Genomic DNA, 27,233 nt, shown 5'->3' on the forward strand with positions numbered 1-27,233 from the left:
AAAATGATCACATTAAGGCCTGCTAAGCCCATCCAGGGCAATAAAGTTTTGATTATTCCTTCCTTACCTCCTTTAGCTCAAGTAATTAGGAAGCTAAATATACTTACATGGCAATAATGAAGCGATTTTCTTTTGGCCTGCAACTCTCATTTTCATTGAGGCTAGGAGGTGAGGTGGGGGAGAGTGCAGGCCAGGAGAAAGGAGAGGAAGTAAGCCTAGCTATTTGTTTTAAATCGCACCCAGGTGAGGGATAAAATCGGAGCTTAGAATATATATATATATATATATATATATATATCCTTTGGGAAATCTATGTAAACTTTGTAATATATAAAGTAGGTAAATTAGGAGTGATTGCATCAAATAACTCTTTGCTTTTCAAAATGATTTATCTTGGGGATCCCTGGGTGGCTCAGCGGTTTGGCACCTGCCTTTGGCCCAGGGCGCAATCCTGGAGTCCCGGGATCGAGTCCCGCGTCGGGCTCCTGGCATGGAGCCTGCTTCTCCCTCCTCCTGTGTCTCTGCCTCTCTCTCTCTCTATGTCTATCACAAATAAATACATCTTTAAAAAAAATGATTTATCTTGTGTATTTTCAGAAGTGATAAACTTGGTGAATCTGAAATATGGTTTGTGTTCATATGAAAGCAATTAGCTCAAGGGAAAGCGTCAGCTTGGGAGACAGAAGGATCTGTCCCTCAAACCCTGACAGCACTGTTTATCAGATGCACAAACTTGGTGAGTACCTTAATATCTCTGAGCCTCAGTTTCCAAATCTGTGAGAGAAGGACAATAATACCTTCTTTGTACAGTTTATGGGATGGTTAGAAGAATAGACATAATTGTCTAGTACAGTGTATGATAGGAAGAGTGCAAAGATTATTCTTCTTTTTAAAGACTCATTGAACATGTACAGCTGTAAGGAAAGATCTATTACCTGAACTAAAGCACGACTGCACTAGAGTTCCCTGACTTCTTGTTGATGTCCCACATCTGAGGACAAAGCTCTCTCCTGGCGCGGGATCTCATGGCCTCAGGTCTAAAACTGAGAAACTTACCTACTCCCTAGCATCACTGAGGAGGACAAACAAATATGCTGAAGCTGCCACCATCAGCTCACTAAATCCGTGGTCTCAGCCTTGGCTGCATACTGTAATCACCAGAGAACTTTTAAAAACCTCAGTGCACCCACGACCTGTACCCCAGAACAGCTAACTCAGAAGTTCTGAGGTTTGTGCCTAGCTGGTAGTGTTTTTTAAAGCTCTGGAGAAAATTCAAAGTGCTGCCAAGGTGGAGGATCACTGCTCTAAGCCATCGCTTCTCAAACTGTGAGGTGCATACAAATCACCTGGGCCTCTTATTAACTTATTAACTCACAGCTTCTGATCCTCTAGGTCTAGGATGGGGCCTGAGCTCCTGCATTTCCAACATGTTCCTGGGCGTTGCCATTGCTACTGGCTCCTGGACTGCACTTTGAGTGGCAAGGCTCTAAGATCCTTATTCCCCTCTCTCTTCCTACCACTGCCCAGTTTGGGGGGCGAGGGGAGCCTTTTATAGAAGATCATTCTCTGTCCCAGGAATTGCTTTTTTTCCCTTTCAGTTTTATTGAAATATAATTGACACAACACCATGTAAATTTTAAGGTGTTCAGCATAGTGACTTGATGTACATATATTGCAAAATGATACCACAATGTTCAGCTAACAGCACCTCATGTAATTTTTTTCCTTGTAAGGAGAACTTTTAGGATTTGCTCTCTTAGCACATTTCAATCTATCACACGGCATCGTTAACTATAGTCATCATATTGTACCTTATACTCCAGGACATATTTATCTTATAAATGGAAGTTTGTATCTTTTGACCACCTTTACTCCGTTTCTCTATCTTCTAACCCACTGCCTTAGGTAATCACAAATCTATTCTCTTTTTCTATGAATTTGATTTTCTTGGGGTTCCCCGTATAAGTGATATTATGCAGTATTTGTCTTTCTCTGTCTTTTTTCACTTAGTATAATGCCCTCAAAGTCCATCCATGTCATTGCAAATGGCAGGATTTCATCCTTTTTGATGGCTGAATTATACTTCATTATATATATTTGTTTATATATACACACACTTTATTCATTTGCATAAATAATTATTATATATATACTATACACACACACACACCTCCCACATTTTCTTTATCCACTCATCTATTGGTAGACACTTGGGCTGTTTCCTTATCTTAGCTATCATAAATAATGCTGCAATTAGCATGGCAGTGCGTATCTCTTTTTGAGTTAGTGTTTTTGTTTCCTTCAGAAAAAGAAGTGGAATTGGTGGACCCTATGGTAGTTCTATTTAAAATTTTAACTCCATGGTGTTTTCCACAGTGACTGTATCAATTTACATTCCCACCAACAGTACATGAGGGTTTCCTTTTCTCCACATCTTCACCAACACCTGTCACCTCTAGCCTTTTTGATATGGCCATTCTGACAAGCATGAGATGATGTCTCATTCGTGGTTTTGATTTGCACTTCTCCTAGGAATTGCTTCTTCTCCTGAGGCTACTGACATTTTTATCCATGACAGTAGAATGTTATTCTTTCTCCAGGAGTGTTCCAAATTGCTCTGGCCTTCTTAAATTAATTTTGACTTGTGAGACACATATGCCTCTGTTTTCAGTACCAAATGACTCATAATTTTATCAGAAAAAAGAAATTGTTTAAGTCTTTGACCTAATATGGACACCTTCAGAAATTTATTTGGTTGTTCTGGGAAGTTTTTAAAGAAGATAATTTGTGCACAACTAAAAGTCAAAAAGAATGCTTATTCAGGGAATATTTGTTTAGACTGAAAACTATCAAAAATTGTTGATACTTCAGGACGCCTGGGTGGCTCAGCTGTTGAGCGTCTGCCTATGGCTCAGGATGTGATCCCGGAGTCCCAGGATGGAGTCCCATTTTGGGCTCCTTGCGTGGAGCCTGCTTTTCCTGTCTCTGCTTCTCTCTCTGCCTCTCTCTGTGTCTCTCATGAATAAGTAAATAAAATCTTTAAAAAAATAGTTGATACTTCTAACATATAGATTAGAAACACTAAAGCAGTTTTAAACCAAACTGTCTTGTTCTGAATGATTTAACTAAATTTCACCAGTCAGAATTGTATTATCTGCTCTACAGCTGACCTTAACTTAGGGCAAAGAAAGCAATAATTCCTGAACAAATCTGGTACTTGCCCAGTATATGCTACAAGTATATCCACTGTGTAAAGGGAAAGAACCAGGATATTTAATATTCATTCCTTACTTTCTTAGTGTTTTACTTCTTTAGCCCGGCCATAGAGGACCAGGCCAATCAGGCTTTTGAATCAGATATATCTATGTTTGATATATCTCCTCTTATTTATCTTTAAGCCTGGGAAAATGTACTTTGTTCATTTATAAGTAATTGTTTGTTATGGTTTCATATAACAGAAAGTCATGAAATGGTTGGTTTTGAGAATGAGTCAGCAGATTGACCATGTTATCAAGGCTCTTGCGATCCTATCACATTGACGATGTCTTTCATCATAGTTATAAGATGGGGGTGGTATCTCCAAACATCATACTTGCACAGGACAATGCCCTTAGTAGAAAGAGAACATATTTATCATATCCTTCTATCTTATTAGAGAAGAAAGTCCTTTCCAGGGGCCTTTCTTGTATATTGCTCTATCATCCAACTGGCCAGAAATAGGTCACAGGTCAACCCCTAAACCAATGACTAGCAAAGGAAAATGGATTTAGAACAGTCATAGTTCATCTCTGGGGAGGGGGGGGGGGGCGGGGACAGAATTCACACTGTCACATTGTGGAGAACAGATAGTCAAATCAGGATTTTCTCAGCAGGAGAAAAGGGAACAGTCTATTGGATTGACAACTATTAGTCTCTATCACAGTATTGGTAAATGTTTTTCCCTGTTCAAAGGATCTCTGCATTTAGACATTGACCCATGGGGGAATGTCAATAGGCTTGTGAGCCCCAGATTGGTTTATTTATTTACATGAGAATGTCTTAGTTTGCATTATGTAAATTCTGTTTCTAGTAAGAAGAGTGATTCTTATTTTGTCACCCTCAAAAAAACTTGTAAAAAAGTCTTTGCCTAGCAATTGGGAACCTTTGCTCCTCTGCTCAAAGTCCAAAACTAAGAAGACAAACTATTTATAACTAGACTCTAAGATAGCATCAAATTAAGTTTACCTCAAAAAGGAAAGAAGACAAATTTTGCTCCTCTGTATTAATATATCATGGACATTACTGCTTCCACTGCTGCATTACATGTTTGGCACTAGATGTGGCCATGTCTTATTTATCTTTGTGTTTCAAAAAGCTGACACATTTCCTGGCTCATGATAGACTTTAAGTAAATGTTGTGTTGAAAATAATCTCAAAACACATGATTTCATACAAGTTACTTGGCAAAGCTATAACACAAGCTTCTTGTTTTAGCATCAACAAGCACTTCTAATTTCCTCTTACCATACTTCAAGCAGTTTGGAGATGGCCTTCCCGTTTGCTGTGAATGCACCAAAAGGGGTTAGCATTGTCAATTAAGTCAGGATTTGTTGTTGCTCGGCATATATATAGTAGATATGGGATTAAGTTGTTTTTGTAGCACAAAGTCCTGTCTGAACCAAGCTTGTTAGTGTCTCTCAGTCCCAGAGTCCATAGCTAAAGGATATCAGTAGTGCCGGGAGTCAGCTCATTGCAACCTCCGCCTCACTAACAAGTATGTCTGAATCAGAGGAAGGCATGAGTGTGCAGGATTCACCCTAACTTGTTTGGCTGGTTTGTAAGAGCCGATGGATTAACTTTGACAGTCAATTCATTTCTCAGTTTGATAAAGACGGAACCTATGTGTTACTAAAGCTTTCTTGGGGTGCTGGGCTGGCTCAGTCAGTAGAGCATATGATACTTGATCTCACAACTCAGGGTTGTGAGTTTCTGCCCCACATTGGGTATAGAGATTACTTTAAAAAATAAACATCTTTAAAAAAATGCTAAAACTTTCTTGAAAATTAAATACATACACCTGAAGAAAGTCTGAGGGGGAAATGAGAACGAAGAGTAGCTGCCGGGATCCCTGGGTGGCTCAGCGATTGGGCGCCTGCCTTCAGCCCCGGGCGTGATCCTGGAGTCCCAGGATGGAGTCCCGCATCGGGCTCCCTGCATGGGGCCTGCTTCTCCCTCTGTGTGTCTGCCCCCCTCTCTCTCTCTCATGAATAAAAAAATTAAATCTTAAAAAAAAAAAAAAAGAAGAAGAGTAGCTGCCGATAAAGACCTTTAGAACATGATTTTCTGGAGGGCATTCATCTATGACTTCTCTCTCCTTGGTCCCTATTAGTCACCTGATGTGACAATCCACATTCTATAGGGGAAATCTTCAGGGGAATTCATATATGGCAGAGACCCTTTTTCCCTCTTGAAACATAGTGCAGCAGGCCAGAGGGGCACTGCACCCATCAGCATTTCGAGGCGGTCCTCCTGACCTAGTGTCTCTCAGTAGGAGGCAGTCCTGTGGGGCTGGCCTTTGTAGCAGGCCCTGGCTACGCCAGTCAGTTTGTGCTTTTCCAGTCACTCCCAGTCTGGGTAGCTCTTGCAGACTTTTCTGAATGGAAAGCTAGAACATGACCTTCCTCACCAAGAGCCCCTATGAATTGTGACTGAAGCTCACATCTTGGGAATAACATAGAGTCAGAGTATGGTTGTGAAGACCCCATACTCTGAAGCCTCATTTTCTCAGTTTAAATCCCAGCTCTGCCACTTGCAAGCTATGTGACCTCAAGTGAGTCACTGAACCTCTCTTGGCCTCTCCTGGCCTCTTTGGCTCACTTTTCTCACTTTTGTTATAAGGCTTTAATGAAGATTAAATGAGAATATTGTCTGCCACAGAGAAAATATTAGGTAAGGAAGTAAGATTATCGTCATTTGTGTCCCTTCCAATTCAGACATACAGCAGCATTTGCGATTTGCAAGCAGCCCGTACACCCGTGGCATCAATTTAGAAAATTGGTTAGCTCCACAAAATTTGTGCCAAAATAATCTGTAGAGTGACTAGATTATAATCACCATTTTGCATCAATATTTTTGTTTTAGATTTTCTTAAATATCTTTCTTATAATTTATTTTCAAGTTAAAACAATATTTAAGGACTAGGACTTTCTTTATTAGTTTCTGTATATACCCAAAGCAAAAGTACTATATACGGTCAAACAAAGAAAAAAAATGGACTGTTTTAAAAAATTAAAAAAAAAAAATCTTTTGAAAGGCAAGCCCTTCACAATACCAAAACAAATAACCAACCAGTTCAGTCACAAGGCTCTTAGTTTCAGAAGAGTTAAATTCTAGGATTGGTTTCATTTTGTGTGCAATAATCTGATGACAAAATGGTCTTTCTCACATAATCTCTCCACTCAACGTCCATATGACTTTAGGATGCGTACGTAGGCCTCACTATTGTCTTTCATCTTAGGAGGTTTGTATGCTGGGATTGCTAATGGCTTAACTGAAGATAGAGGTTGTGATATTGAGGACCAATTGCTACTTAGAGATTAGGAAGATTCATGAACAGGTCATATGCAATTAGTATGTTTTTTAACCAGAGAAATATCCAGTTAGCATTATTCAGGTAACACAAGAGTTTCTGATGATTGCAAACCACGCAGTGGTGGACAAAATTTTGACAAAACATGATGGCAGTTCGTCCTAGTCTAAAAGATAACATTTTGGTCAATTCTCTGATCAATGAAGAGCTGCATCTACATTACAGCTTCTCGTAGGTGACTTAGAATGGATCGTCTCAGCAGGGCAGTGGGTTCGGCCCAGGTAGGCAACGCCGCAGAGTCATTAAATGGATTGGCACTGGAAATGGACTCCTTGGGATCAGATGAAAGCACTTACCTTGGTTGTGACCTCAGGCTGGTTCCTTGATCAGTCTAAGGATCTATTTCCTTATTCAGACAATTGACATAAAAATAGTGCCTGAATCATTAGTTTACTATGAGTATCAAATTTAAGAAAGTTTACAAAGTGCTTAGCCCAGAAAATTTATGGTAAGAGCTCAATACATTTTAGTTCTTTTTTAGTATCATTTGAAGATACTTCCCAGCTTAACCCTGCATTGGTGAACAACAAAATGATTTAAAAAAGGTTCTTCCTGATTAGTAGCAAGTCCCGCTCTAGTCAGGGAACTCTAATTTGTGTTTCAAGAAATGATTTTAATACTGGTAAGACCAGAGGTCCTGGAAGTGGATACTCATCCTGTTTCTGTCAGAAGCTGTGAGTCAGACTGAGACCAGGAACACCTTCTTACAGTTTCCATCCAATGAGGTCCCTTTCTCTCCCACCTCTTTGTTTTTTGGTATGCCAAGGAACTATTGAGAGAACTGTCAACACGGGAAAGTAGGCTCCTAGAAAGAGGAAGTAACTTGCCTTAGGCCAAGTTTCTGTAGAAATCCTCCTACTGTCTTCATAATAGCCAACTTGAATGAGCATTTACTATGCGCTGGCACTGCGTGAAGCGCTTCACACGCGTTATCTTGCTTAATCATAACAACTTTTCGGAATGGCACTTTCCTTATCTCATTTTCAGGTAAGGAAATTAAAGAGAGCTATGTCATCTGTTCAGAGCCAGGCTATGCTCTGCACACTATACAATGTCAGATATATATGGACTTCGTGTCTGAAAATCTTTGTCCCTATGAGTCCTATAGACTGCATATATTTTTTTGGAAGGGGAGATGTTAGCTTCTGTTGAACTTTTCCCTTTTCTTTATTTCTGGATGACTGTTTCCTTTTATGAATTCACCAGATGATCTTTTCACAGTCACCTACCTATAGAAATTCTGGCTGACCTCAGAGGGCAGCCAGCTGGTCTTGGTACATTGTAATTTTATTTTTTCATTTTTAGGAAACCGCAGAGACGGTACAACTCATGGCCTGCACTTTAGTTAGTGATCTTACACACTGGACTTAGATAAGCCTGTCCTGGATCATCTACCAGTAAAAGCTAAAGACTAAGCACGCACACACACACACACACACACACACACACACACACACACACACAGATGTGCCAGAAATGTTGAGATTCATGTACAAGAATTTCTATTTTTTAACTCGCTTGGGAAATATGGAACAAATCTCTTTGTGATATGCTGTGTCCGAATCTAGAAAGGACGTGAAGAGAATCTCAGATTCTATCCTCTAGTATCCTATGGTGTTTCTTTTTGCTTACTAGAGTGTTGTTAGTGGTAGTTATGCAGAAAAGTATGTTGTGCTTTAGCAAGTTTGTGAAAGTTAATATAATACTAAATTAAACAAGTCTTTTCAAAAAAAAAAAAAAAAGAAAGAAAGAAAAAACCAAGTCTTTGTCTTTTCAGAGCTTTTATTGATGATGTTTGTAGTAAATTGCCAGGAATGAAGATACCTAAGTGACGCTAAAAACAATTTTATGGATGATCTTGTAAGGCTGTTTTCCTGTAGAGCACATTTTGAGAGTCCTGGTAAAATTGATGACATGCGCAGGCTGAGGTCAAATTCAAGCTCTACCACCTAGGTAAGTTATTTAAACTCTCCGTACCTACACTGTTCTTTCTTCATCAGTAGAATTAATATAATAATGATATCTACCTCATGGGGTTTTATAACTATGGTTTTGCTTATATTTAATAAATGTAAACTGTTATCTTTGAAAAGGGTCAGTTCAGTTTTGAATTTTTGAGTTAGTTTCCACACCCTCAAGTAACTTCATCTCATTTCCTCTTTAGTGGTCATCTGCCGACCTGGATGGGGGCCCAAAAGCAAAAGTCCAAAACTTCATCATTGCCTTGTGGTAGGCTATGTTGCTGACCTCTTGATGCAGCTAAAGGTATCATTGACCCATGAAAGCATTAAGGGCAGCAAGAAGTTCCTTATATGGTAACTGGGGTCTATACGCACATTTTCCAGCATATAGGAAGCTCATGTTGTAAGTCTATAATTCTGAGTTTTCCTGACCTGGAAAATTCACATTTTCTTCCATGAGAAAGCCCTGTGGCAGGCCGACCTCCATAGGTAAACAACTGAAGACATCCTTCTCAGTTGCTCTGAGAACCCTGCAAGTCAAGACCCACATACTTCAGCTTTGAACCATTGACTTAGCATTTAGCCAGTTTGGGAAACAAAAGAAGACAATCAAAGGATGTCAATTATTTGGCAAAAAATGTTAAAATTTGTGGCCCATGAGATAATGGGGTGTACCTGGAACTGTAAATTAATAATACCATCTCTTTTTCATTCCTGAGGCTACAACCATGGAATTTGTAGGATAAGAACCTGCTCCTTTCTCTGAAGGAATGTTGGACTCTGGACAGGCAAAGCATTCTCCTTCAAAATTATCTCCTTTCTAAATCATCTTCATGGCTTCAAACTCATTTTTTCCAGAATAGTCCAAGGAAAATTCCTTGTGTAACAACCAAGTTAACAAGCAACAGTAACAGTAACCATGCGAGTAAGGGCAAGGGGATGGTACTGTAGTATAAAAGGGGATCTTTTGTTAGATAGGAAAGAGAGCTTGACAAATCTTGCTTCCTGATCTGTGAGGAAAAGGGAAGGGGTGGAAGGCTCCTAAACCCCCTCTTTGGGAGATGTGAATTTTAGCATTGGTGAGATTTAAACAGCATACATGATGCCAGTCTGCAGGCATTCCAACCAGGTAGGTGGAATTAATTACCTAGAATACTCAGGGTGGGGAAGGAAAAAAGTAAGATGACAGCGCAATAAATTGAAAGAGGAAAATTGAAAAGTTTTTGAAGACAAAATTATTGACTTTGGAATTGATTATTTATTGGGGGTGAGGAAACATAGGTAAAGATAATTCTGCTTCTAACATGTCATCAAAGGAGAAACAATATGTTTGGGAAGGAAATAATGAGGTCAGATTCAGACAATTGTACTTAGATTTCTGTAACCCCAAAAGGTTACAGAAAAACTTGTTGATCAAGCAATGCTAAGTTTATTAGAATGGTGCATAATTTTAGTGATATCTCAAAATGTTAAGGGAGGGAAGCTGTAGCATTTCAGGGCCTTGGCTAGGGAATTTTAAGGTGAGTTTTGCAAAGAGGAGGAGGAGGGTGGTAGGGATCAGTGGGCACAGCAAGGCACAAACCTCGATAAATAAGCTGTCCAATTGGCTCATAGTCTTAGCTTTCAGTAAAGATATTTCCTGGATCAAGAAGCTAAGTTGTTTTGCTTGGCGTCAGCATTATTTAACACAGAGACTCAGTAAGTACGTGCAGTCCCACTATCCTTTAATTCAGAGAGTTCTTAAAATGTCCATGGACATTCAAACAGACAAGCCCAATGGGCTGTCTAGAAACTGGGGGTGGAAGTGGAAATAATGGCTTTGAGTCATCTGAATCGATCATACTTTCTGATACAAAGCAGGAACTCAATAAAATATCACGTGAAACCTCCTTCAAGGATGTTCTTTATCTAGGTTCACTCAAGATGCTAAAACTTATAAATGTCCCCAAAATGTTAGTGACTTGCCATCCAAAACCAAGAGAGAAAGAGAAAGTAAACATCTCCTTCCTCCTCTCTCTTTATTCTCTTTAGGATATGTCAAGCTAAGAAATTATACTGCACGTGTGTGTGTGTGTGTGTGTGTGTGTGTGTGTCCTCCCACAAAGACTAAGAAAGAGAAAAGTGTCTATAGCATTGCTAGACCTTTTTTTTTTTTTTTTTTTAGTGTTTTTAAAGCTCAAAGAATTCCTGAGTCTGACCAGTTAAACCAAATCAACCAAACCAAGGCTAGGAATATTTTTAAAAGGTGGGGGTAAATATAGGTTACCTTATGTATCATCTACATCCCCACTAGGGTCCTATCCTTAAACTTGAGCCACTGCTTTGTTATCAGAACAAATGAGTGTTTAAAACATGCATTGTAAGTATTTCCTCTAGGGAAATTATAGTTTTATGGTCATATCTAGAAAATAAGCAACAAATGAGCTTCCACACTGCCCATGATCTGTTAATTCCTCTCTTGAGAGGAAGCCATCATCAAGCCTTTGGAAGAGCTAAACTTGGAAAAACAGGTGGTAGGAAACGGCTTTGACAATTTCGTTTTCTACCTGCCCAGGGGTTTGACTTGTTCTGAGGATGATCAAATGTATGATTGCATTTAATTAATGCAGTCCACAAGTGTCTGTTAGGCACCTACACTGAGACTCACATTGTTATAGGTACTAGGATTCAGCAATGGGCACATGGAATCTCTACTCTCATGGAGCTTACTTTCTAGTCATGGACACCTATAAAGCATAGAAACAAATGAATATATTTACATGAAAATATATGTCAGGGGGTTATCAGGGCTATGAAAAAAAATATATGAGTGGATAGAGATCAGTAGGGGAATGGCATTTCAAATGAGGAGAAGGGAGGTCTACGGCCATACCACCCTGAACGCGCCCGATCTCGTCTGAGGAGAAGGGAGGCCTCTTTGATAGTGCCACATTTGAGCTGACACTTGGAGGATGTGAGAGCGAGCAAGGCATATATATGTATATCTTTGGGGAGGGCAGCAAGTGCAAAGGCCTTTCAGCCATTCTGTGTGCATTAATGACCTGGTAACACAAGGAATTGGGCACTCATTTCCACCTATGTGGTAGTATCTGGTAGCAGTACTGTTGGACTAGCCAGGGACTGGTAGAGAGAGCAGCACCCCGGGTACTAGATGGAAACCTGGGTGGAATTAAAAAGGGAGCACCGTCATTTGCACACATCATGTACGCTGAGAAACTGCTGTTTCTCCCATTAACCTAATTGCCAGGAGCTCTCTGTGCTAGCCCAGGTTTCAGACTCTCAGACTTGAACATGTTCTCTGGGCTCTGGCCATGTCACTGGCTGCAGGCTCCTCATAGATGCTTACTTTCCACATTATTTTTTCTTTCAGTTGCTCTGACCTTGGTGCAAAGAGTCTCTCTCTATGAACCAGCTCTGCTTCTCCAAGGCTTTCTTCACATCCAAACATTAAAGATAGTGAGGATTTGATGAAGGCAAAGCTCTTGACTCCAAGGTTACAACTGGGAAAGTTTAGGTTGTCTACAGGCTGTGTCTTTTCTCACCATTTCCCCCGCCCCACCACCCTTGTCCCCCACTCACCCTGCAAATAAATAAATAAATAAATAAATAAATAAATAAATACTCAATGTATCTTCTTCAACAATGATGGAAACCCGTTCCTACTTGTGAAAAAAAAAAAAAAAACAACAACCTACAAAGTACAAATTCTCAATGGTGAGAGTATTTGTGATGTTTAGGTCAAGCTAAGGTTTTTTATTAGAATTGGAAATTAGAAAATTAGAATCTCAATAAATACTAATTGAACTGAACTGGAAACACGTCATCTAGAACACACCTAATCTAGACAGATTTACTGTTCTTTGTGTTGAAATCATCCTTGGCAGATGACATTTTTAGTAAGTATTCCCCTCCCCAAAAAAAAACCCAGTTTCTTTAGGGATTATTTTGTTAATGATTCTCCTTAATAATACAATGTCTTCATTATTATTCTCCTGCTATCTCAGTGCAGATATAATCTTAATCATTGATTGCCTAAGGAAAGCTTTACTGCAATGACTAATTATTTTTATTTTTATTCCGTTAGAGTTTAATGAAACCTAAAAGATGTCCATGCTTATTTTGCATTCTGGGATATGAGGTCCTGAGAAATCAAATCCTGAGGTTCCTGGTTCTGAGGTGAGGGTTTTTTTCTATGACAACATTCTGCTTCTCATGGCTTCCCATTATTGGTTCATATCATGGAAGCGTCTTCCCTGTCCTCAAGCAGCAAGAATAGAGATAAAATACACTGCAAGAAACCTGGAATTCTGCAGGTAACAGGTAGGTTTTTCCTAGACCTGTGGGTCATAACTTAGTGACAAATCCCCCAGCTGTTCAATGCGTCTTGGTCACATATATATATATATATGTGGCTATTTTATATGCAAAATTCAATGGATGATTATACAAATCTCCACCTCTCCTTCTCCCTCACTCTCTTTTAAAATAAAAAAAAAAAAAAGGTTTTGATGCCTCAGATGGAAAGAGACTTATGACAACTGGGGGATGCGGAGCCGTGTGGCAGTCGTTACAGAGTGACAGTGTTTTGATTTCATTTTTTTCTTACTCAAGGATAGTATACTAATATCTTTGAAACACAATGATTACTCTACCCAGAACCTATGGTGGAAAATAATGTTCACTAAAATAAAAGCAAGCAGAAGTATTGCTATTATGGTGTACTAACCAAAGTCAAGAGAAACTCCACTGGACTCTGCCTGCACACAGTTTGCATAGGTATCTATCCTAGATAGAGCTTGTCTATCTCTTTTTTTTTTTTTTCATTTTGTGTTGAACAATCTGGAGGAATTGTTCTATTTCCCTTGATGTTGTTATTTCTTGATCTTAAAGAGGAGGAAGAAATTTTCTTCTGTCCAAAGTTCTTATAGCTAGACTAAGAGTTAGATTTACATAAGACAGAGTAACACGAGGAAAAACCAGAGTTATATTACATGCACACAGAGGGCCAAAAATGACCTTAAGACCTAATGAAATGACCAAGGCAGGCAGTTTTTATACTTTTTATACAAAGAGACAAAAAAAGAGGAATTGACAGGTCCAAAGAAAACTTAACTTTGGGAGCTCCAATTAGTAAGCAGTTCTAAGCACAATTTGGGCTAATGTCATAGATTAGTTAAAGGTAACAAGGTTTGTTTATATAGCCTTTAGCTCTAAATTTCCTATCTCTGGTGATAAGTATCTGTCTCCCTGTTGGCATAGGGAGTGTACATTTCATGACGTATTTATTTCCTACTTTTAGGGAGCATGTTCTGTCTGAGTGCCTTTCTTGCAAATAAGCTGTCTCTTAACTTTCATTTAAAGTAATCACTTTGCCAAAGTGGCACATTTTGGGTGGCCCGCTCTTGGTCCCTACAATTTCTTTTTTTTTATTATTCTCTTTTTCCATTATATTTTAGTCATCTTGATGAAAGACGATGGAGGAGAAAAATGGGCCAAAAGTTTGCCAACACGTTCTTTTAAAGAGGCTACCATGTGTCAGACTACTCTAGACCCCCCAATATCAGTGATCTCTGCTCACCTAGAACTTACATGGGATTGAAAATTGGCATAATAATAAATAATGAATAGTTGAACACAATAATTATTTCACATTGAGAGGATTAATTTAGTTTGGGGGTTCAAAATAAGCCTCAGTTAGATGGCAATGATATTTGAGCTCTGACTTGAGCAATGCACACCTCTGGGGACAGAGTTTTCCAGGGAGAGTGCAAGACCCTAAAATAATACTGAACTTGGCTTGTTTGAGGATCAGGAAAAGGCACAGGCAGCTGGGACAGAGTGATACCGCCTGAGAAGAGATGGGCCACTGAGGAGCCACGATAAAGAGTCAGTATTTTATTCTAGTTACAGTGGGAAGTCATTGGAAGTTTTTAAACAAAGCAATAATTTGATTGGACTTGTTTCTTAAATGATCACCCCAGCTGTTTTATCCAGGTAAGAGATGTTTGGACCCAGGTAGTAGACGTGAAGATGGGGAAATGCAGGTATTTAAAAAGCGTTTTGGATATAAAAGATATCTTATTGATGGTTTAAATGGCAATGCAGCCAAAAATAAAGAAATCAGGGGTAAGTTTTTGAGTTTTTACTTGAGCTACTAGGTGAGTAATGTACCATTTGTAAAATTATGATAAACTTATGATTGAGCTAGTTTGTGGAGGGAGTATCAGTAGCTCTGTTCTGGCCATAGGATCCTGGGGGAAATTTTAAGTTTTTCATTTGCATGACTGATGGGTCAATCAGATGGGAAGAGCTGGGCAAGATGAAGACGTGTGAAGACAGGAAGTGGACACAGAAGCATGGAGGAGAGGGTGCTTCCTGTTGTGGTAGTTGTTGTTGATGGCCACACTTGGCAATCCAGTCTTGGCTCTGCCATGTGCTCCTGAGAAGCTCACTCCCTTTTCCTCTCCCATGCCTTCCACGTACCATCTTTCTGGGGGGCTGAGATGAGGCACTTCCCAGAAAAAGAAAAATAGCAATTGACTCTACATTCTATGTTTTGCAATCCTCATTTATCATTGAAACTCTATCATACTTTTCTTCATTTATTTTTCATTCTAGTTTTAACATTAAGTCTCTCTAATCTATGAACTTTTGGATTTACTGAGTTTTAGGAACCAGGAAAGGAAAATACAAAGTTTTATTGAACAATGGTTCTACATTTGTAGAATATCTCTTTGATATTTATATTTGTATAAATAAAACTAATTCAAATGACTCATTTACAGGAATACTTTTTTAATCATAAAGTAACATGGAAAATAGGTCTTATCAATGATTCATTGTGTTTCATACATTCAGTTGCCAATTGAATTTTAGTTGTCAGAGGAATGTTATTTATAGTTACTGTATAATATTAATGTCAATGACTATTATATTTTTAATTTTTTATTTTGAATCGATTAATAGGAATTGCAAAGATAGTATGGAGTGGTCCACTGTACACTTCACCTAATAGTAACTATCATTTAAAAAATTATAATATATTTGCGTTTAATTAATTTGAAAGGGCAACAATTCTATCACAAGTAATTGGATCTTTGGTAGAAAAAAATATATTTGCATTTTTGTTGCATATATAGAATGGAATTACTGGCTCATAAGTATGCATATGTTAATTGTTGAGTTTTGAATTACAAAACTAATACACGTTCATTGTATTTTAAATGAACATTTAAAAAATAAAATAGAAAAAAAGGAAAATACAAAACATTTAAATTACCTGTGACCCAAAACTGAGATATAAGTAACATAAAATTTTTTTATACATAAAAACTTATGTGTAAAATTTTCCTATGTGGGTGAAGGGAGAGTGTTCCCAGAAGAGAGACAAGCTTGTATAGAAGTCCAATGTAACAGAGAACGTATCACTTTTAAGAACTCAGGGAAATTCAGTGTGGCTGGATCTTAAAGTATAAGCAAACAGTGTGGAGAAGACTATGGAGAATGCTGTAGGGGCTCATGAATGGAGGGCATTATAGCTCCCATGTTAAATTTGGTCTTTATCCTAATAGCAATGGAAAACCCATCCTAGAATTTTAAGATGAGAAATAGCATAATTAGCTTTGTGTTTTAGAAACATCATCTCTGCCTGCAGTGGGAAGAGTGGACTAAATGAAGCAAGACTTAGTCAAGAAATAAGATTTTCTAGTAACCTAGGAGAGGGAATCCAGGCAAGCTTATGGATTGGTGAGATGTCAGTGGAGAAGTCTTAGTTATTGATAGGATGTGGAGGGATAAGAGAGACAGACAAGTCAAAGAGAGATTCCAATTGCTTGGACAACTAAGGAATTGGTGGTTCTAGTCACAAACAAGAGAAGAGGAGATCCAGAGTCAAGAAGGAGATGATGAGTTAGTTTTGGATTTACTCAGCTGGTGTGAACCAGAAGCATCCAAATGGCTTAGCCCTTCAGGAGAGAGATCTAGGTTAAAAATACAGATTGGGAGTGATTAGCAAATCAGTAGTAACTTGGATAAGGAGAATTCTAATGAAAGAAGAAAGACAAGAGAGAGAAATAACAATATATTAAAACATGGAATTAAAGAGACTACAAAATAAACTGATGTGGTATGACCATAGAGAAAATATAGATTTGAAATTGTGTAATGTCAGGGAGTCCAAGGGAAGAAAGAGTTTCAGGAAGAAGGGAGCAGGCCGCAGGATCAAGTACTCCTGAGTGGGCACATGGAAAGAAAAAAGGAAAAGAGAAGACCTAGATCTGCCGACACGCCTCCCTAGATCTGCCTACCTATTTTAATCATTATGAATACTCACAGATCTCTGGAAGTGTAAGTTTCTCAAATGCTGACTGAGAGCAGTTTTACTACCACTACATAGGTGGTGAGGATTCCAAATATGTTGTGAGAAAGTAGAGGTCAAACAGGCTGTTTTCCTGAGTAAATGTCAAGAATTGAGGGGCAATGAAAGGATGGGCTGGCTGGACCCAAAGCACTCGAGTGAGGGTCTAGAGAGGTATGGGATGCCCCTAACCTCTGAACTCCTGTTGAAGCCAATTTAGAGGGCTCAAAGGGAGAAAAGGATGATAGGCTTCTGAGCTCATCTCCTGGGAGTGACCACCAGCAGGAGGTGAAAAGGAATGCTCATGTTTGGACTTTATTTGAATGAGATTAAGGAAGTGGGAGGATTTCATTCTGGAGGAGAAACCAGAGATGACTTTTAAATTACATCCTGATGTTTTACATTGGTTGATTTGTGTGCTCTTATCATCAATCATCCTTGGGAGGAAAAGAAACACACTCCTGATCCAGTGTTTTTGAGCGGTAATCAGTACAAATGAGGATCTAGAGTGTTTTGGTGTAGACAGGTTTATTTAGATAATGTTTTTGACTTGGTTCAAGCCAGAGTGTTAATGGTCTAAAACGGAAACATTTTTCTGCCTCTTTTGATAGCCCTCAAAGAAGGAAGGAGAATCTCCCACTCCTATTCAGAACATTATTTTTGTAAAAAGTATGAGAAACTGAAATACAGAAGACAAAAGAGATCCAAAGCCTTTGGGCTTCCAGGCTGGGCTAAGCTGCTGGATCCTGCTATCTGTAGGATTCCAGCTGTTCTTTCTTTACATCTCAGGTTGAACTCACAGGTGCTCAGGATGGTTTGAAAGTTACCTACCTAATTTGAGGGGACCAGATGAAGTAAGGACCCCTAGTCTTCCACCATCTTGCCTCCTCCCCATCTGTATTCCGGATCCTGCTATCAAAGGCATGTTTATTTCCTTCTTAACTTGTTATTCTCTTTTGCTCAACTTTATAAACATATGTTGTGCAAAGCATCTTACCGAGCCATCATATGGGTGAACACAGATGAAAGACATGGATTTCTCTTCTTTAGGAGCAGACAATTCCGTGATGGCAGAATCAAAAACCATCATACTTATATCCATATTCCTGGCACCTAGTATCTAGCAGGTGCTCAAAACACATTTGCTTAATAAACATGAGTGTTGCAACGAGGCCAGGCACATATCCAAGTAACTTTAATGTAGAGCACTGTGGTTCATGCTATGGCAGAAACATAAATATTGCTGACCATATTTGTGGGAAACACTTGTATCTGATCGCAGACATAGCACACAATCTAGTTGATAATAATAAAAAAAATTATAGATTTACATGAAGTGAAGCTCTAAGATAACTTTTTTTTTTAAAGATTTTATCTGTTTATTCATAAGAGATAGAGAAAGAGAGAGGCAGAGACACAGGCAGAGGGAGAAGCAGGTTCCATGCAGGGAGCCCGACGTGGGACTCAATCCCGGGTCTCTAGGAAGGCCCTGGACTGAAGGCAGCGCTAAACCGCTGAGCCACCCAGGCTGCCCTCTAAGATAACTTTGAGGTCATCCAAGACAAATTCTGGTTTCAAAGCTGACTGCCATGTATTGCACATGATGTAGGGCCTTAAAACCATTTTTATAAGCAAAATAGATTTTAATTCACAATCTGGGAATTAGTTTGTTACTTTTGTCTGCCAGAAATTTCATATTTACATGTTAAATTTGAAAAGCTGCTATTCGGCAGACCTCTGTGCAATGTTTGATTTCACGTTTGAATATTGAATGATTCCATGGAATTAAAGACATTCTTACAACATAAGCGTTTTGTGTGTATTTGGTACTGAAATACAAGAGTGACTTGGGGTGACTTCACCGAACAATCAATAGAAACTTATACTTAAAACCAACAGCATAATAATATAATTGTGCATGATGGCTCTTTGAAAGGTTACATTTACAAACTTGTATTCTTTATTTTTTTATAAGAGGCCACGTCTCTTAAATGATGGACTTCTGTAAAAAAGATGAAGTGTTGAAGTGATTTCAGATAATCCAATTAGGGTTAAAATTTCCCTTTAAAAGAAAAATTCTTAGGTAAGAAGGGTGATTTAACAGGTATTTCTGTTAAATTATTTTAGAATTGGAACCATTTTGAAGCAATGTTTTATGGGAAAAGAATGAATGAAAGTCATTGTACATTTGCCCTGTGCCAACCAGCATCATGGTCTTTGGGAGTCTTTGCTTCTGTTTCCACATCTGTTAAATGAGGGAGTGGGATTAGGTTAAGTGTCTACAACCATATAGATATAAACTCTTTCTTATTATACTAAATACCTTATACTATTCCCCACTGTCCAAAAATGAAATGCAGAAGCAGTATAATCTCTTTGCAAACATAATTTAGTGGAACTCAATATCCTATCCATAATATAAGGCAGAAAAAAAGAGAAATCAATGTATGATTTAATAATGTGTTTTATATAATGTTCTGGCATAGATACACTAGAAGACATAGTGAAGCCAGCAGAAGCTTGTACCTGCTTATAATGAGTAAGTTCATATTTGAGAGTAGTTCAGAAGCAATTCCATATAAGAAGTACACAGAGGTGAGAGCCCTGGAGTCAGGGTGTGGACACTAGAATAAAAAACAATGTTAGAATAAGTAATAACAGAACAGGCTGATTTGTAGGTAATAAAAGAAGAGAGGGAATGGAGAAAATAATATAGTATGACACTTCTTTGACAGCTTTATTTGCTGTTTCTTTGTAAAATGTTTATTTAATCTTCATGATTTCACTGCTTAATTTAGAAACAGAAGAGTGTTGGCAGGGAAGCCCAGGTGGCTCAGAGGTTTAGCACCGCCTTTGGCCCAGGGCGTGATCCTGGAGTCCATGTCAGGCTCCCTGCATGGAGCCTGTTTCTCCCTCTGCCTATGTCTCTGCCTCTCTCTATATATGTCTCTCATGAATAAATAAAGGAAATCTAGAAAGAAAAAAAAGAAAAAAGAAAAAAAAAAAAGAAGGGTGTTGGCAGAATGAGCAAATTGTTAATTTAAATACCAAGGGGAGGTGAAGGGAATAGAGAGTGCTAAGGGGTGCCTGTTTCTTAGGGTAGTCAGGAGACTTCCCTGAAGTTTTTGCAGTTACAAAGAGAACAAAAGGAAGCAAGAAAGATCATGGAAGGCAGAGGAGCCTGAGGGAGCGTGCTTGAAATGTGTCCGTGCCTGTGAGAAGCCCAGCCTCAGAAGGTTGCAGCACAACGTGTAGGGCAAAGGTTAGAAGTGGCAGAGGATGAGGTTAGAGACATGCCACACAGGAAGAGGTAACACAAGGGCTTGAAAGCCACAACAAGAACGTCTGACTGTTATCTTACATGGGGAACCACTGAAAATACTGTGCTGAGAAGTAACATGATAAGATTTGTATTTTAATACAAGCTTTTCATTCATTCACTCATTCAGAATGAATATGTTCCAATTGAAAATTGAGTGTAGGATTAAAAGAAAAATAGGTAGACCAATTAGACTGAGTGGGAGGCTTTGGCAATACTTCAGGAGAGAGACAGATGATGGTGGTGTTTTAGTGGTAGCAGAAGATGAATTAAGAAGTGGCTGAATTCTAGTTATATGCTTGAGCAGTTTAAAGAACAGATTAGCTATTTACTGAAATGGGAAGGCTTAAGGAGAAACAGGCTGTGTGTCAGGAGTTTAATTTTGGGAATGCTGCATCTGAGATGCCTTTTAGGCATTCAAATGGTGAATGCAAAGAAGCAATTAGATAAAGGAATATGGAGTCAAGAAAGAAGTCTAGTCTGGAGATAGAAATTCTGGATTTGTCAGTGTAAAGATGGTATCTAAAGCAAAGAAACTGCATGAGATTATTAAGGCAATGGATCCAGAGAGAAAAAAGAAGTTAGAAGATGGAGTCCTGAAGTTAACGAAGTAGATCTCTTCATGGACATTGAGGAGGGTAGCCCAGAAGTAGAAAGGGAATCAAGAGAGAGAGATGTCTTGGAAATTAAATGAAGAAACATACTTCAGATCACTCGTGTTCAGGGTTTCTGGTTGATTAAGGCCAGGACTGTTTGGCAGTTGGGATTAGTAACAGGTCTTTGGTGTCTTTGACAAAAAATTTTATATAGGATAGTGAAGATGAAAGTCTTAATTGAGCTCAAAAGAGAAACAAAAGTTAAGACAGCCAACTGTAGATTCCCTTTTGAAGAATTGTGCTACTTACTGTAAGAGTAGTACCCAGAGGAGACATTACCAAGGAAGACCCACATCCTTTGATGATAATATCTTGTTTAAATCAACATTATTCTATATAAATAAGTTATTTGAAAATCTTTGACTTGTACAGAGCTCCTCTCTGTTTTCTTATATGTATCTGGAATGTAACCCTTTCCTGACACACTCACATGCAGACAGCTTTCCCTCTCTTGCATTGTTTGAGTCATAAAAACACACGTAGATAAAGCTCTGTGAGATAAGAAGCAGTCAGTAGCTCTGTTTTATACCTTTTGCATTTAACATTAGGACTAATAGCAAAATCAGTAGAATAAATTTAAATTCTGGGTTCCCAACCTACCCTTCTAAGAGGAGCCCATCTATTATCTACTATTTCTCAAACACTTAATGCTGTTTACCCAGGGCCTTTTGTTACTGTCAAGCCTTGTGTAGCAAGTATGAATCTTACACTACAAACTTAAGTATGTGGGAAAATTCACATTCCTTAAAAAAAAAAGTAAAGAATATAAATCTGACCATATTCTTTATTCCCCCAGAGTTTCATGAGATTTAATTTCAGCCATTAATGGGGCTTCTTAATTTTCACCACCCGTCTCCCAGATATACTATGATCCTAGAAGACACATGCAAAAGAGAATATTTAAAGAACATTCCTCTGGTCTTGCAATCCCTGAAAGACCCATTTTCCAAGCCTGCATGGCTTGTTTAACTGCAGAGCTGCATGCTTGGAGCACAGAAAGCTTTAAGCTTGGAGCACAGATCAAGAAACCATGCCTGGAGCACAAAAATCTTTGCCAAGATGGAAACTCCAGATCTTGTGTCTAACTTTCCTAGATATGAGATATAACCGTTGTCCCAACGTCCTGTGTCCTTTCTGGGCATCTGAGAGAAGTTCAGGCTTTTCATTCCTAGCAGAAATTCAGATCGTATTGCCTTTCCTAGTCTTGGATAATGTAATTTCTCTCCCCTTCTCAGGCCTCTTTCTTTTTAAAGACATTCTCCTCTTTCTTCTCCTCTAGCAGGATGGCTGGGATAATCTCAATTACTTTAGACTCTTATGCAAAAGAAAATAAGAAGTCTTTAGACATCTCCTTTAGATCCAATAAATCTAGAGCTCCCCCAAGGCAAGAGACTACAAAGGGGTACAGGGAATTAAAACATATAATCCCATAAGCATCCCACACCCTTGAAAAGCCCATTGCCATGCTGACCAACCTTGGCCCTGACCTACTTATTACTCAGTCATACATGTGCCGAGGGATAGCCACAAATACAGAACCCTTTGGAATCCTCAGATATTCTTAGTCCTCACGGTTATGTACCTAATTAGTGCAATATCTTTTCTAGTTAGAGGTTCGCCACCAAAATTAACAGTGGCAACCAGTTGCACATGGTAACAATACTCTCTCTCTCTCTCTCTCTCTCAACTGGAAGAAACAACAGCAAACAAACCGAGATCTGTTCGTGCATGTCTGCAGCCCATATGGCCTACTTTCCAAATGCCTTACTGATCTACTAACATTCCTGAGCTTCTGAGCCTAGTCATACCATCACCTAAGTAACAGACTACCCAAAAGATTATACCCCAAAAAAGGACAGAGGTTTCCGCTTCACTGAGTTGTATGTGATCTCAGTGTATTGGTACTTAGAATGAAGACAAAGGTAGTTCTGGGAAAGAAAAACCTCCTAATTCATGGATCTCACAATACAAACCTTATAACAAAGAAAAAAATCTTTTACCCTTTGTAAATAGGCCCTAAAAACTCTCTGGCTCTTAAGTTTCTTTGACTCTACTCATTTTTGAGCCCCATTACCTACCTTGAAGACAGCCCTGTCACTTGCCATCTGGCTCCTCTTTCTACGGTCTAGGCAAGGAATAAGGCTCTGGAATCCAAATTTACTGGTTTAATTTCACATCCACTTTCCTGAGGAAATGTCCAGAAATAAGAAGAAACTTTGTTGGTTCCATTTTACTCTAGTAAGTTTGTTTTCTACTGTACCCACTCTGTGTGGCTCAATAGAAACTTACTTCCTGAACTTCTAGGGTAAAAGCAGAATTTTTTGCTTTTGGCATAATCCTTCGTTGTCCTAAGTGGTATATCCTCTAGATAGTTCATCTGATTTCTGGGACTTACTTATTCTTTCTCATTGGGATAGCTCCGACATTTAGAAAAGTGATTCACAGATATCAAACTAGAATATTTAGTGATATCCTATTTATTTTTTTGTGATATCCTATTAAACATCTTTAAAAGTTTGCTTTATTGGGAATGGTATATAAACATATTGCCGTATTCTGTATGTTCTTCTTATTTCTCCTCCTCCTCCTGTTGTTGTTGTTGATTATTCTCCTTCCTATTTTTCTCTTCCCCCTCTTCCTGCTGCTGCTTCTTCTTCCGTTTCTTCTCCCCCTCTTTATCCTCCTTCTTTTTTCCCACTCCCCTTCTTATTTTTCCTTCTCTTCCCCTTTCTCCTTTTCTTCTCCTTCTCCCATTTTCCCTCTCCCCCTCATTCTCCTTCTTATTCTTCAGTCTGTCAGTTTCTCCTAACCTACATGGAAATCTATGGTGCTGTGCAGGGCAGTGATAGTGGTGAATGGGGCATCCTTTACTATGGGAAAGGAAGAAGTAGGATATGGAGCTTAGAATTAAAGAAAATATTACTAGTTTCACAGTTTTAAACTAATTTCTCCAGTCTTGGAGTTTTATTGCCAGAAAGAAGTGACTTGTGTATTAATATCCTTGACCATTCTTTCTGGTGGGCCCATGTGCCTCTTGGATTCTAGATTATGAACCATACTATCTGGAATTTCTGTGGTGTCCATACACTGAAACTGTGTGCCAGGAGACAAGGATACAAAGATGAACAATCTGTATACCTACAAGTGCTTAAACTCATCACATAGAATGGAAAATAAAAATAATTCAAGGGTGCTTGGGTAGCTCAGTTGGTTAAGCGTCTGCCTTCAGCTCAGGTCATGGCAGCAGGGTCCTGGGATGGAGCCCTGAGTTGGACTTCCTGGTCAGCAGGGAGTCTACTCCCTCTTCCTCTGCCCCTTTCCCCACAATTGGTGCTCTCTCTCTCTTCTCTCAAATAAATATATAAAATCTTTAAAAATGAATGCTCAAAAATCATGAGGAAACAAAAACATGTAGACATTAAATAGCTAGTTTGAGATCATACAGCAATAGGACTTAAGTCAAAATTTGAACCTTACACAGCTTATGAGACAGCTCTTGAGGTTCTGAAGAATCACAAGGGAAGAAGGACCTGAGGCTAATGGGAGATTCTGAGGGGAAATCATATTTCACCTTAGTCTTGAAGGATGAGTAGTAAACTGTGCATCCCAGATGAAAAAGATATGTGTGGATATTTCATGTACAGCAAAGAGGGAGAGAGAGATGGTCTAGCAGCTAAGAAAAACATAGAAAGTCTTAATAATTTATAGTTCAAATCTTTTCTTGTTCCAGTTCCACTGGTCAATACATGTGTTGATATCACTCTATCATAGTTAGATAATTGACCAAGGAAACAGAATTGAAAAAAAAAAAACCCTCAGAAATAGACTCCTTTGTGAACATTTAGTACAAAAAAGGCAGTATTGCATACATAGGGCATGCAGTGGAGAAAGGTGCTAGGACAACTGAGTATTTGTATTTGAGAAAATTAGATTGACTCTGTATTGGATGCTGGCATGCCTTCTCAGATCTCCTTTTCGGGGTAGTAGGACTAATTCTCCAGCTGCCAGGAGTATTGCGAGCTGACAGCTCATAGCAGAATCCCTCCTCAGGAATTTCCCTTGGCCTAAGAAAGCTACCTTGCTCAAGGCTGTACCTCTCTTGCTGAGGGAAGCCCATATTCAAAGACTGGTGGGTGTTGGGTACAAATCTATCAATTGAGGCATTTAAGAAGGTTATCGCAGCTCCATAGCTCCCCATGGGATCTTCTGAAGGCTCTGATACATCTACTACTCCATTCAAATTCAAATTCAAGCCCTCCCTCTGTCCAACTCTGCTTCCTTCACTTTCTTCTGGGTGTTTTTCCTAAGAGCATTCTCCAATAAACCACAAGTATGCAACTCACCAGCTCAAAGATTGTTTCCCAGGGAGGTCCGCCTATGATAGGCTCCTAACACATGCCATACCCGAAACCAATTCCCGGTCAGGTGAAATGAAGGTACAGAGAGATGATTTATAATAATGTTTTAAACTATAGTTATATATTCTTATTCATTTATTCTATGAATATGACAATTCTCACAATTTTTTTAAGTAAGAGGGAATACAGAAAACCATAGTGGCAGAGGAATCGACTGCATGGGAGAGCCCTGTGAAAGAGCTGCCAGAGGCAAGGGTCACAGAATTCTGTGTATGAGTGTTAATATGTTTTTCAGTCATTAACCATGAAATTTTGCAGAAGTCTTTCTAAGTTATCTGTTTTTAAACAAAGACCTCTGGAGTCCTTCCTAGTGGTCTAGACAGAGAGGTGTTGCTTCTGATCTCCCCTGCTATAGAGCCATGGAGAGCTGAACCACCCACCTCCATCTGGAGCTTTGAGGCTCATGTTTTAATCTGCTTGGACACTTTTCTCTCCTACATGCCTTTAGCACCTCAAAGTCAACTTATCTGAAACATAACTCATACGTAGCAGGATGAGTTTTTTAACTTCTTTTTTTTTCGCTCCTGAGATTAAGTTCATATTGGCTGAGATGACTAAGGAAGGCAGATGACAAGATTGTCAGTTTGAGTAATGTGAAGGATTTAATTATCTTGCTGGTACCACTTCCCTCCAGCATAGCTCTTGGTCTCCCTTTACTCCTCTGTGATTGGGCAGGGAGGAGTTGGAGCTGAAGGGCTAAAAATGAGGCCAAAAAGAAAGGAGCCACTATAAGTTCTGAGAAGGAATATACAAGGACAACAGGACTGGGAAAGGAAAAATGGCAGGAGGAAGGAGTATAAGGTCCCTCACCCCAACTCTAAGGAGATGACCACTTGGGTGAACCAAAGATCAACAACTGCAACCTTGCAACAATAAGAGAAATGTATCACTAAGGAGTGGAATAGGGCCCAGAAGCTACTTTGGACTCCCAAGCTATTCCGAACTTATATTTTCTTTGTAATTTTTTTAAGCTATTTGTCAGACCAACATTTAAGCCACGTGGGATAAGGACTGTGCTATTCCTGCATGTCTTCAATTGCAACAGTTCTAGAGGCTCCACGTATATTCAGTTTACCAACTCTATAAGCATATGTTAAACATTAAATTTCTAAGAAGGACTCTGAAAGCTATGATATAGCAGTTTTTATGCCGAAAGCAGGCATTTAACTCGCTGAGCCACCCAAGTGCCGCTAAAACAGTTTTTTCTATCAAGGAGCTCACACTATAAATGAAGAGATAGACAGGTCAGTAGGTGAGGATGGTGCCAGGCCTTATTCAGGCTCTGGATTAGACCCTAGGGCTGAAAGAAAGGAGTACACGTGGGCTCTCTCTTTACGGAGTATACCTATAAGTTATAATGAGTAGTCAAGGCAGAGAAAGAGTGTGGCATATCATGTATAACACTCTACAGAGAATGTTAAATTTGCAGGAAGAATTATAGAAAGGAATTCTAGAAGAAATGAAAACCTGAGTTTCAAAACTGAGTAGTTATTATGATTATTCTACATTTTGTTATCTTTTTGAAAAAAAATTTCTTTATATTTATATTTTTTCCTCTGTCACGTTTCATAGTATGATATTTTGAACCCAGTAAGTGCATAATGAATTGGAGGAAAACTTTCCTGGAAGGCACTGGGATATAGCTTCAATGCTTAAGGCTTCCAGATGACACATACATATATTCCAGGGTACAAACATATATTCCTTTCAAGTAAAAGTTCTTTAACAATTAGTGAAAGAACATTTTAATTATGTCATGTTATAATAACAGAACAACGGGCCATAATTAGGAAAAATTGAGAATCATGGTCTTGCATTTCATGAATCCTCAATGGATCTTTAGAAAATGATGCAACATGAAGTAGACCCACTGTTTGATGGTTTAGGAACCTAAT

This window comes from Canis lupus, chromosome 13 (assembly GCF_011100685.1).
Source record: "Canis lupus familiaris isolate Mischka breed German Shepherd chromosome 13, alternate assembly UU_Cfam_GSD_1.0, whole genome shotgun sequence".
Classification (NCBI taxonomy): Eukaryota; Metazoa; Chordata; class Mammalia; order Carnivora; family Canidae; genus Canis; species Canis lupus.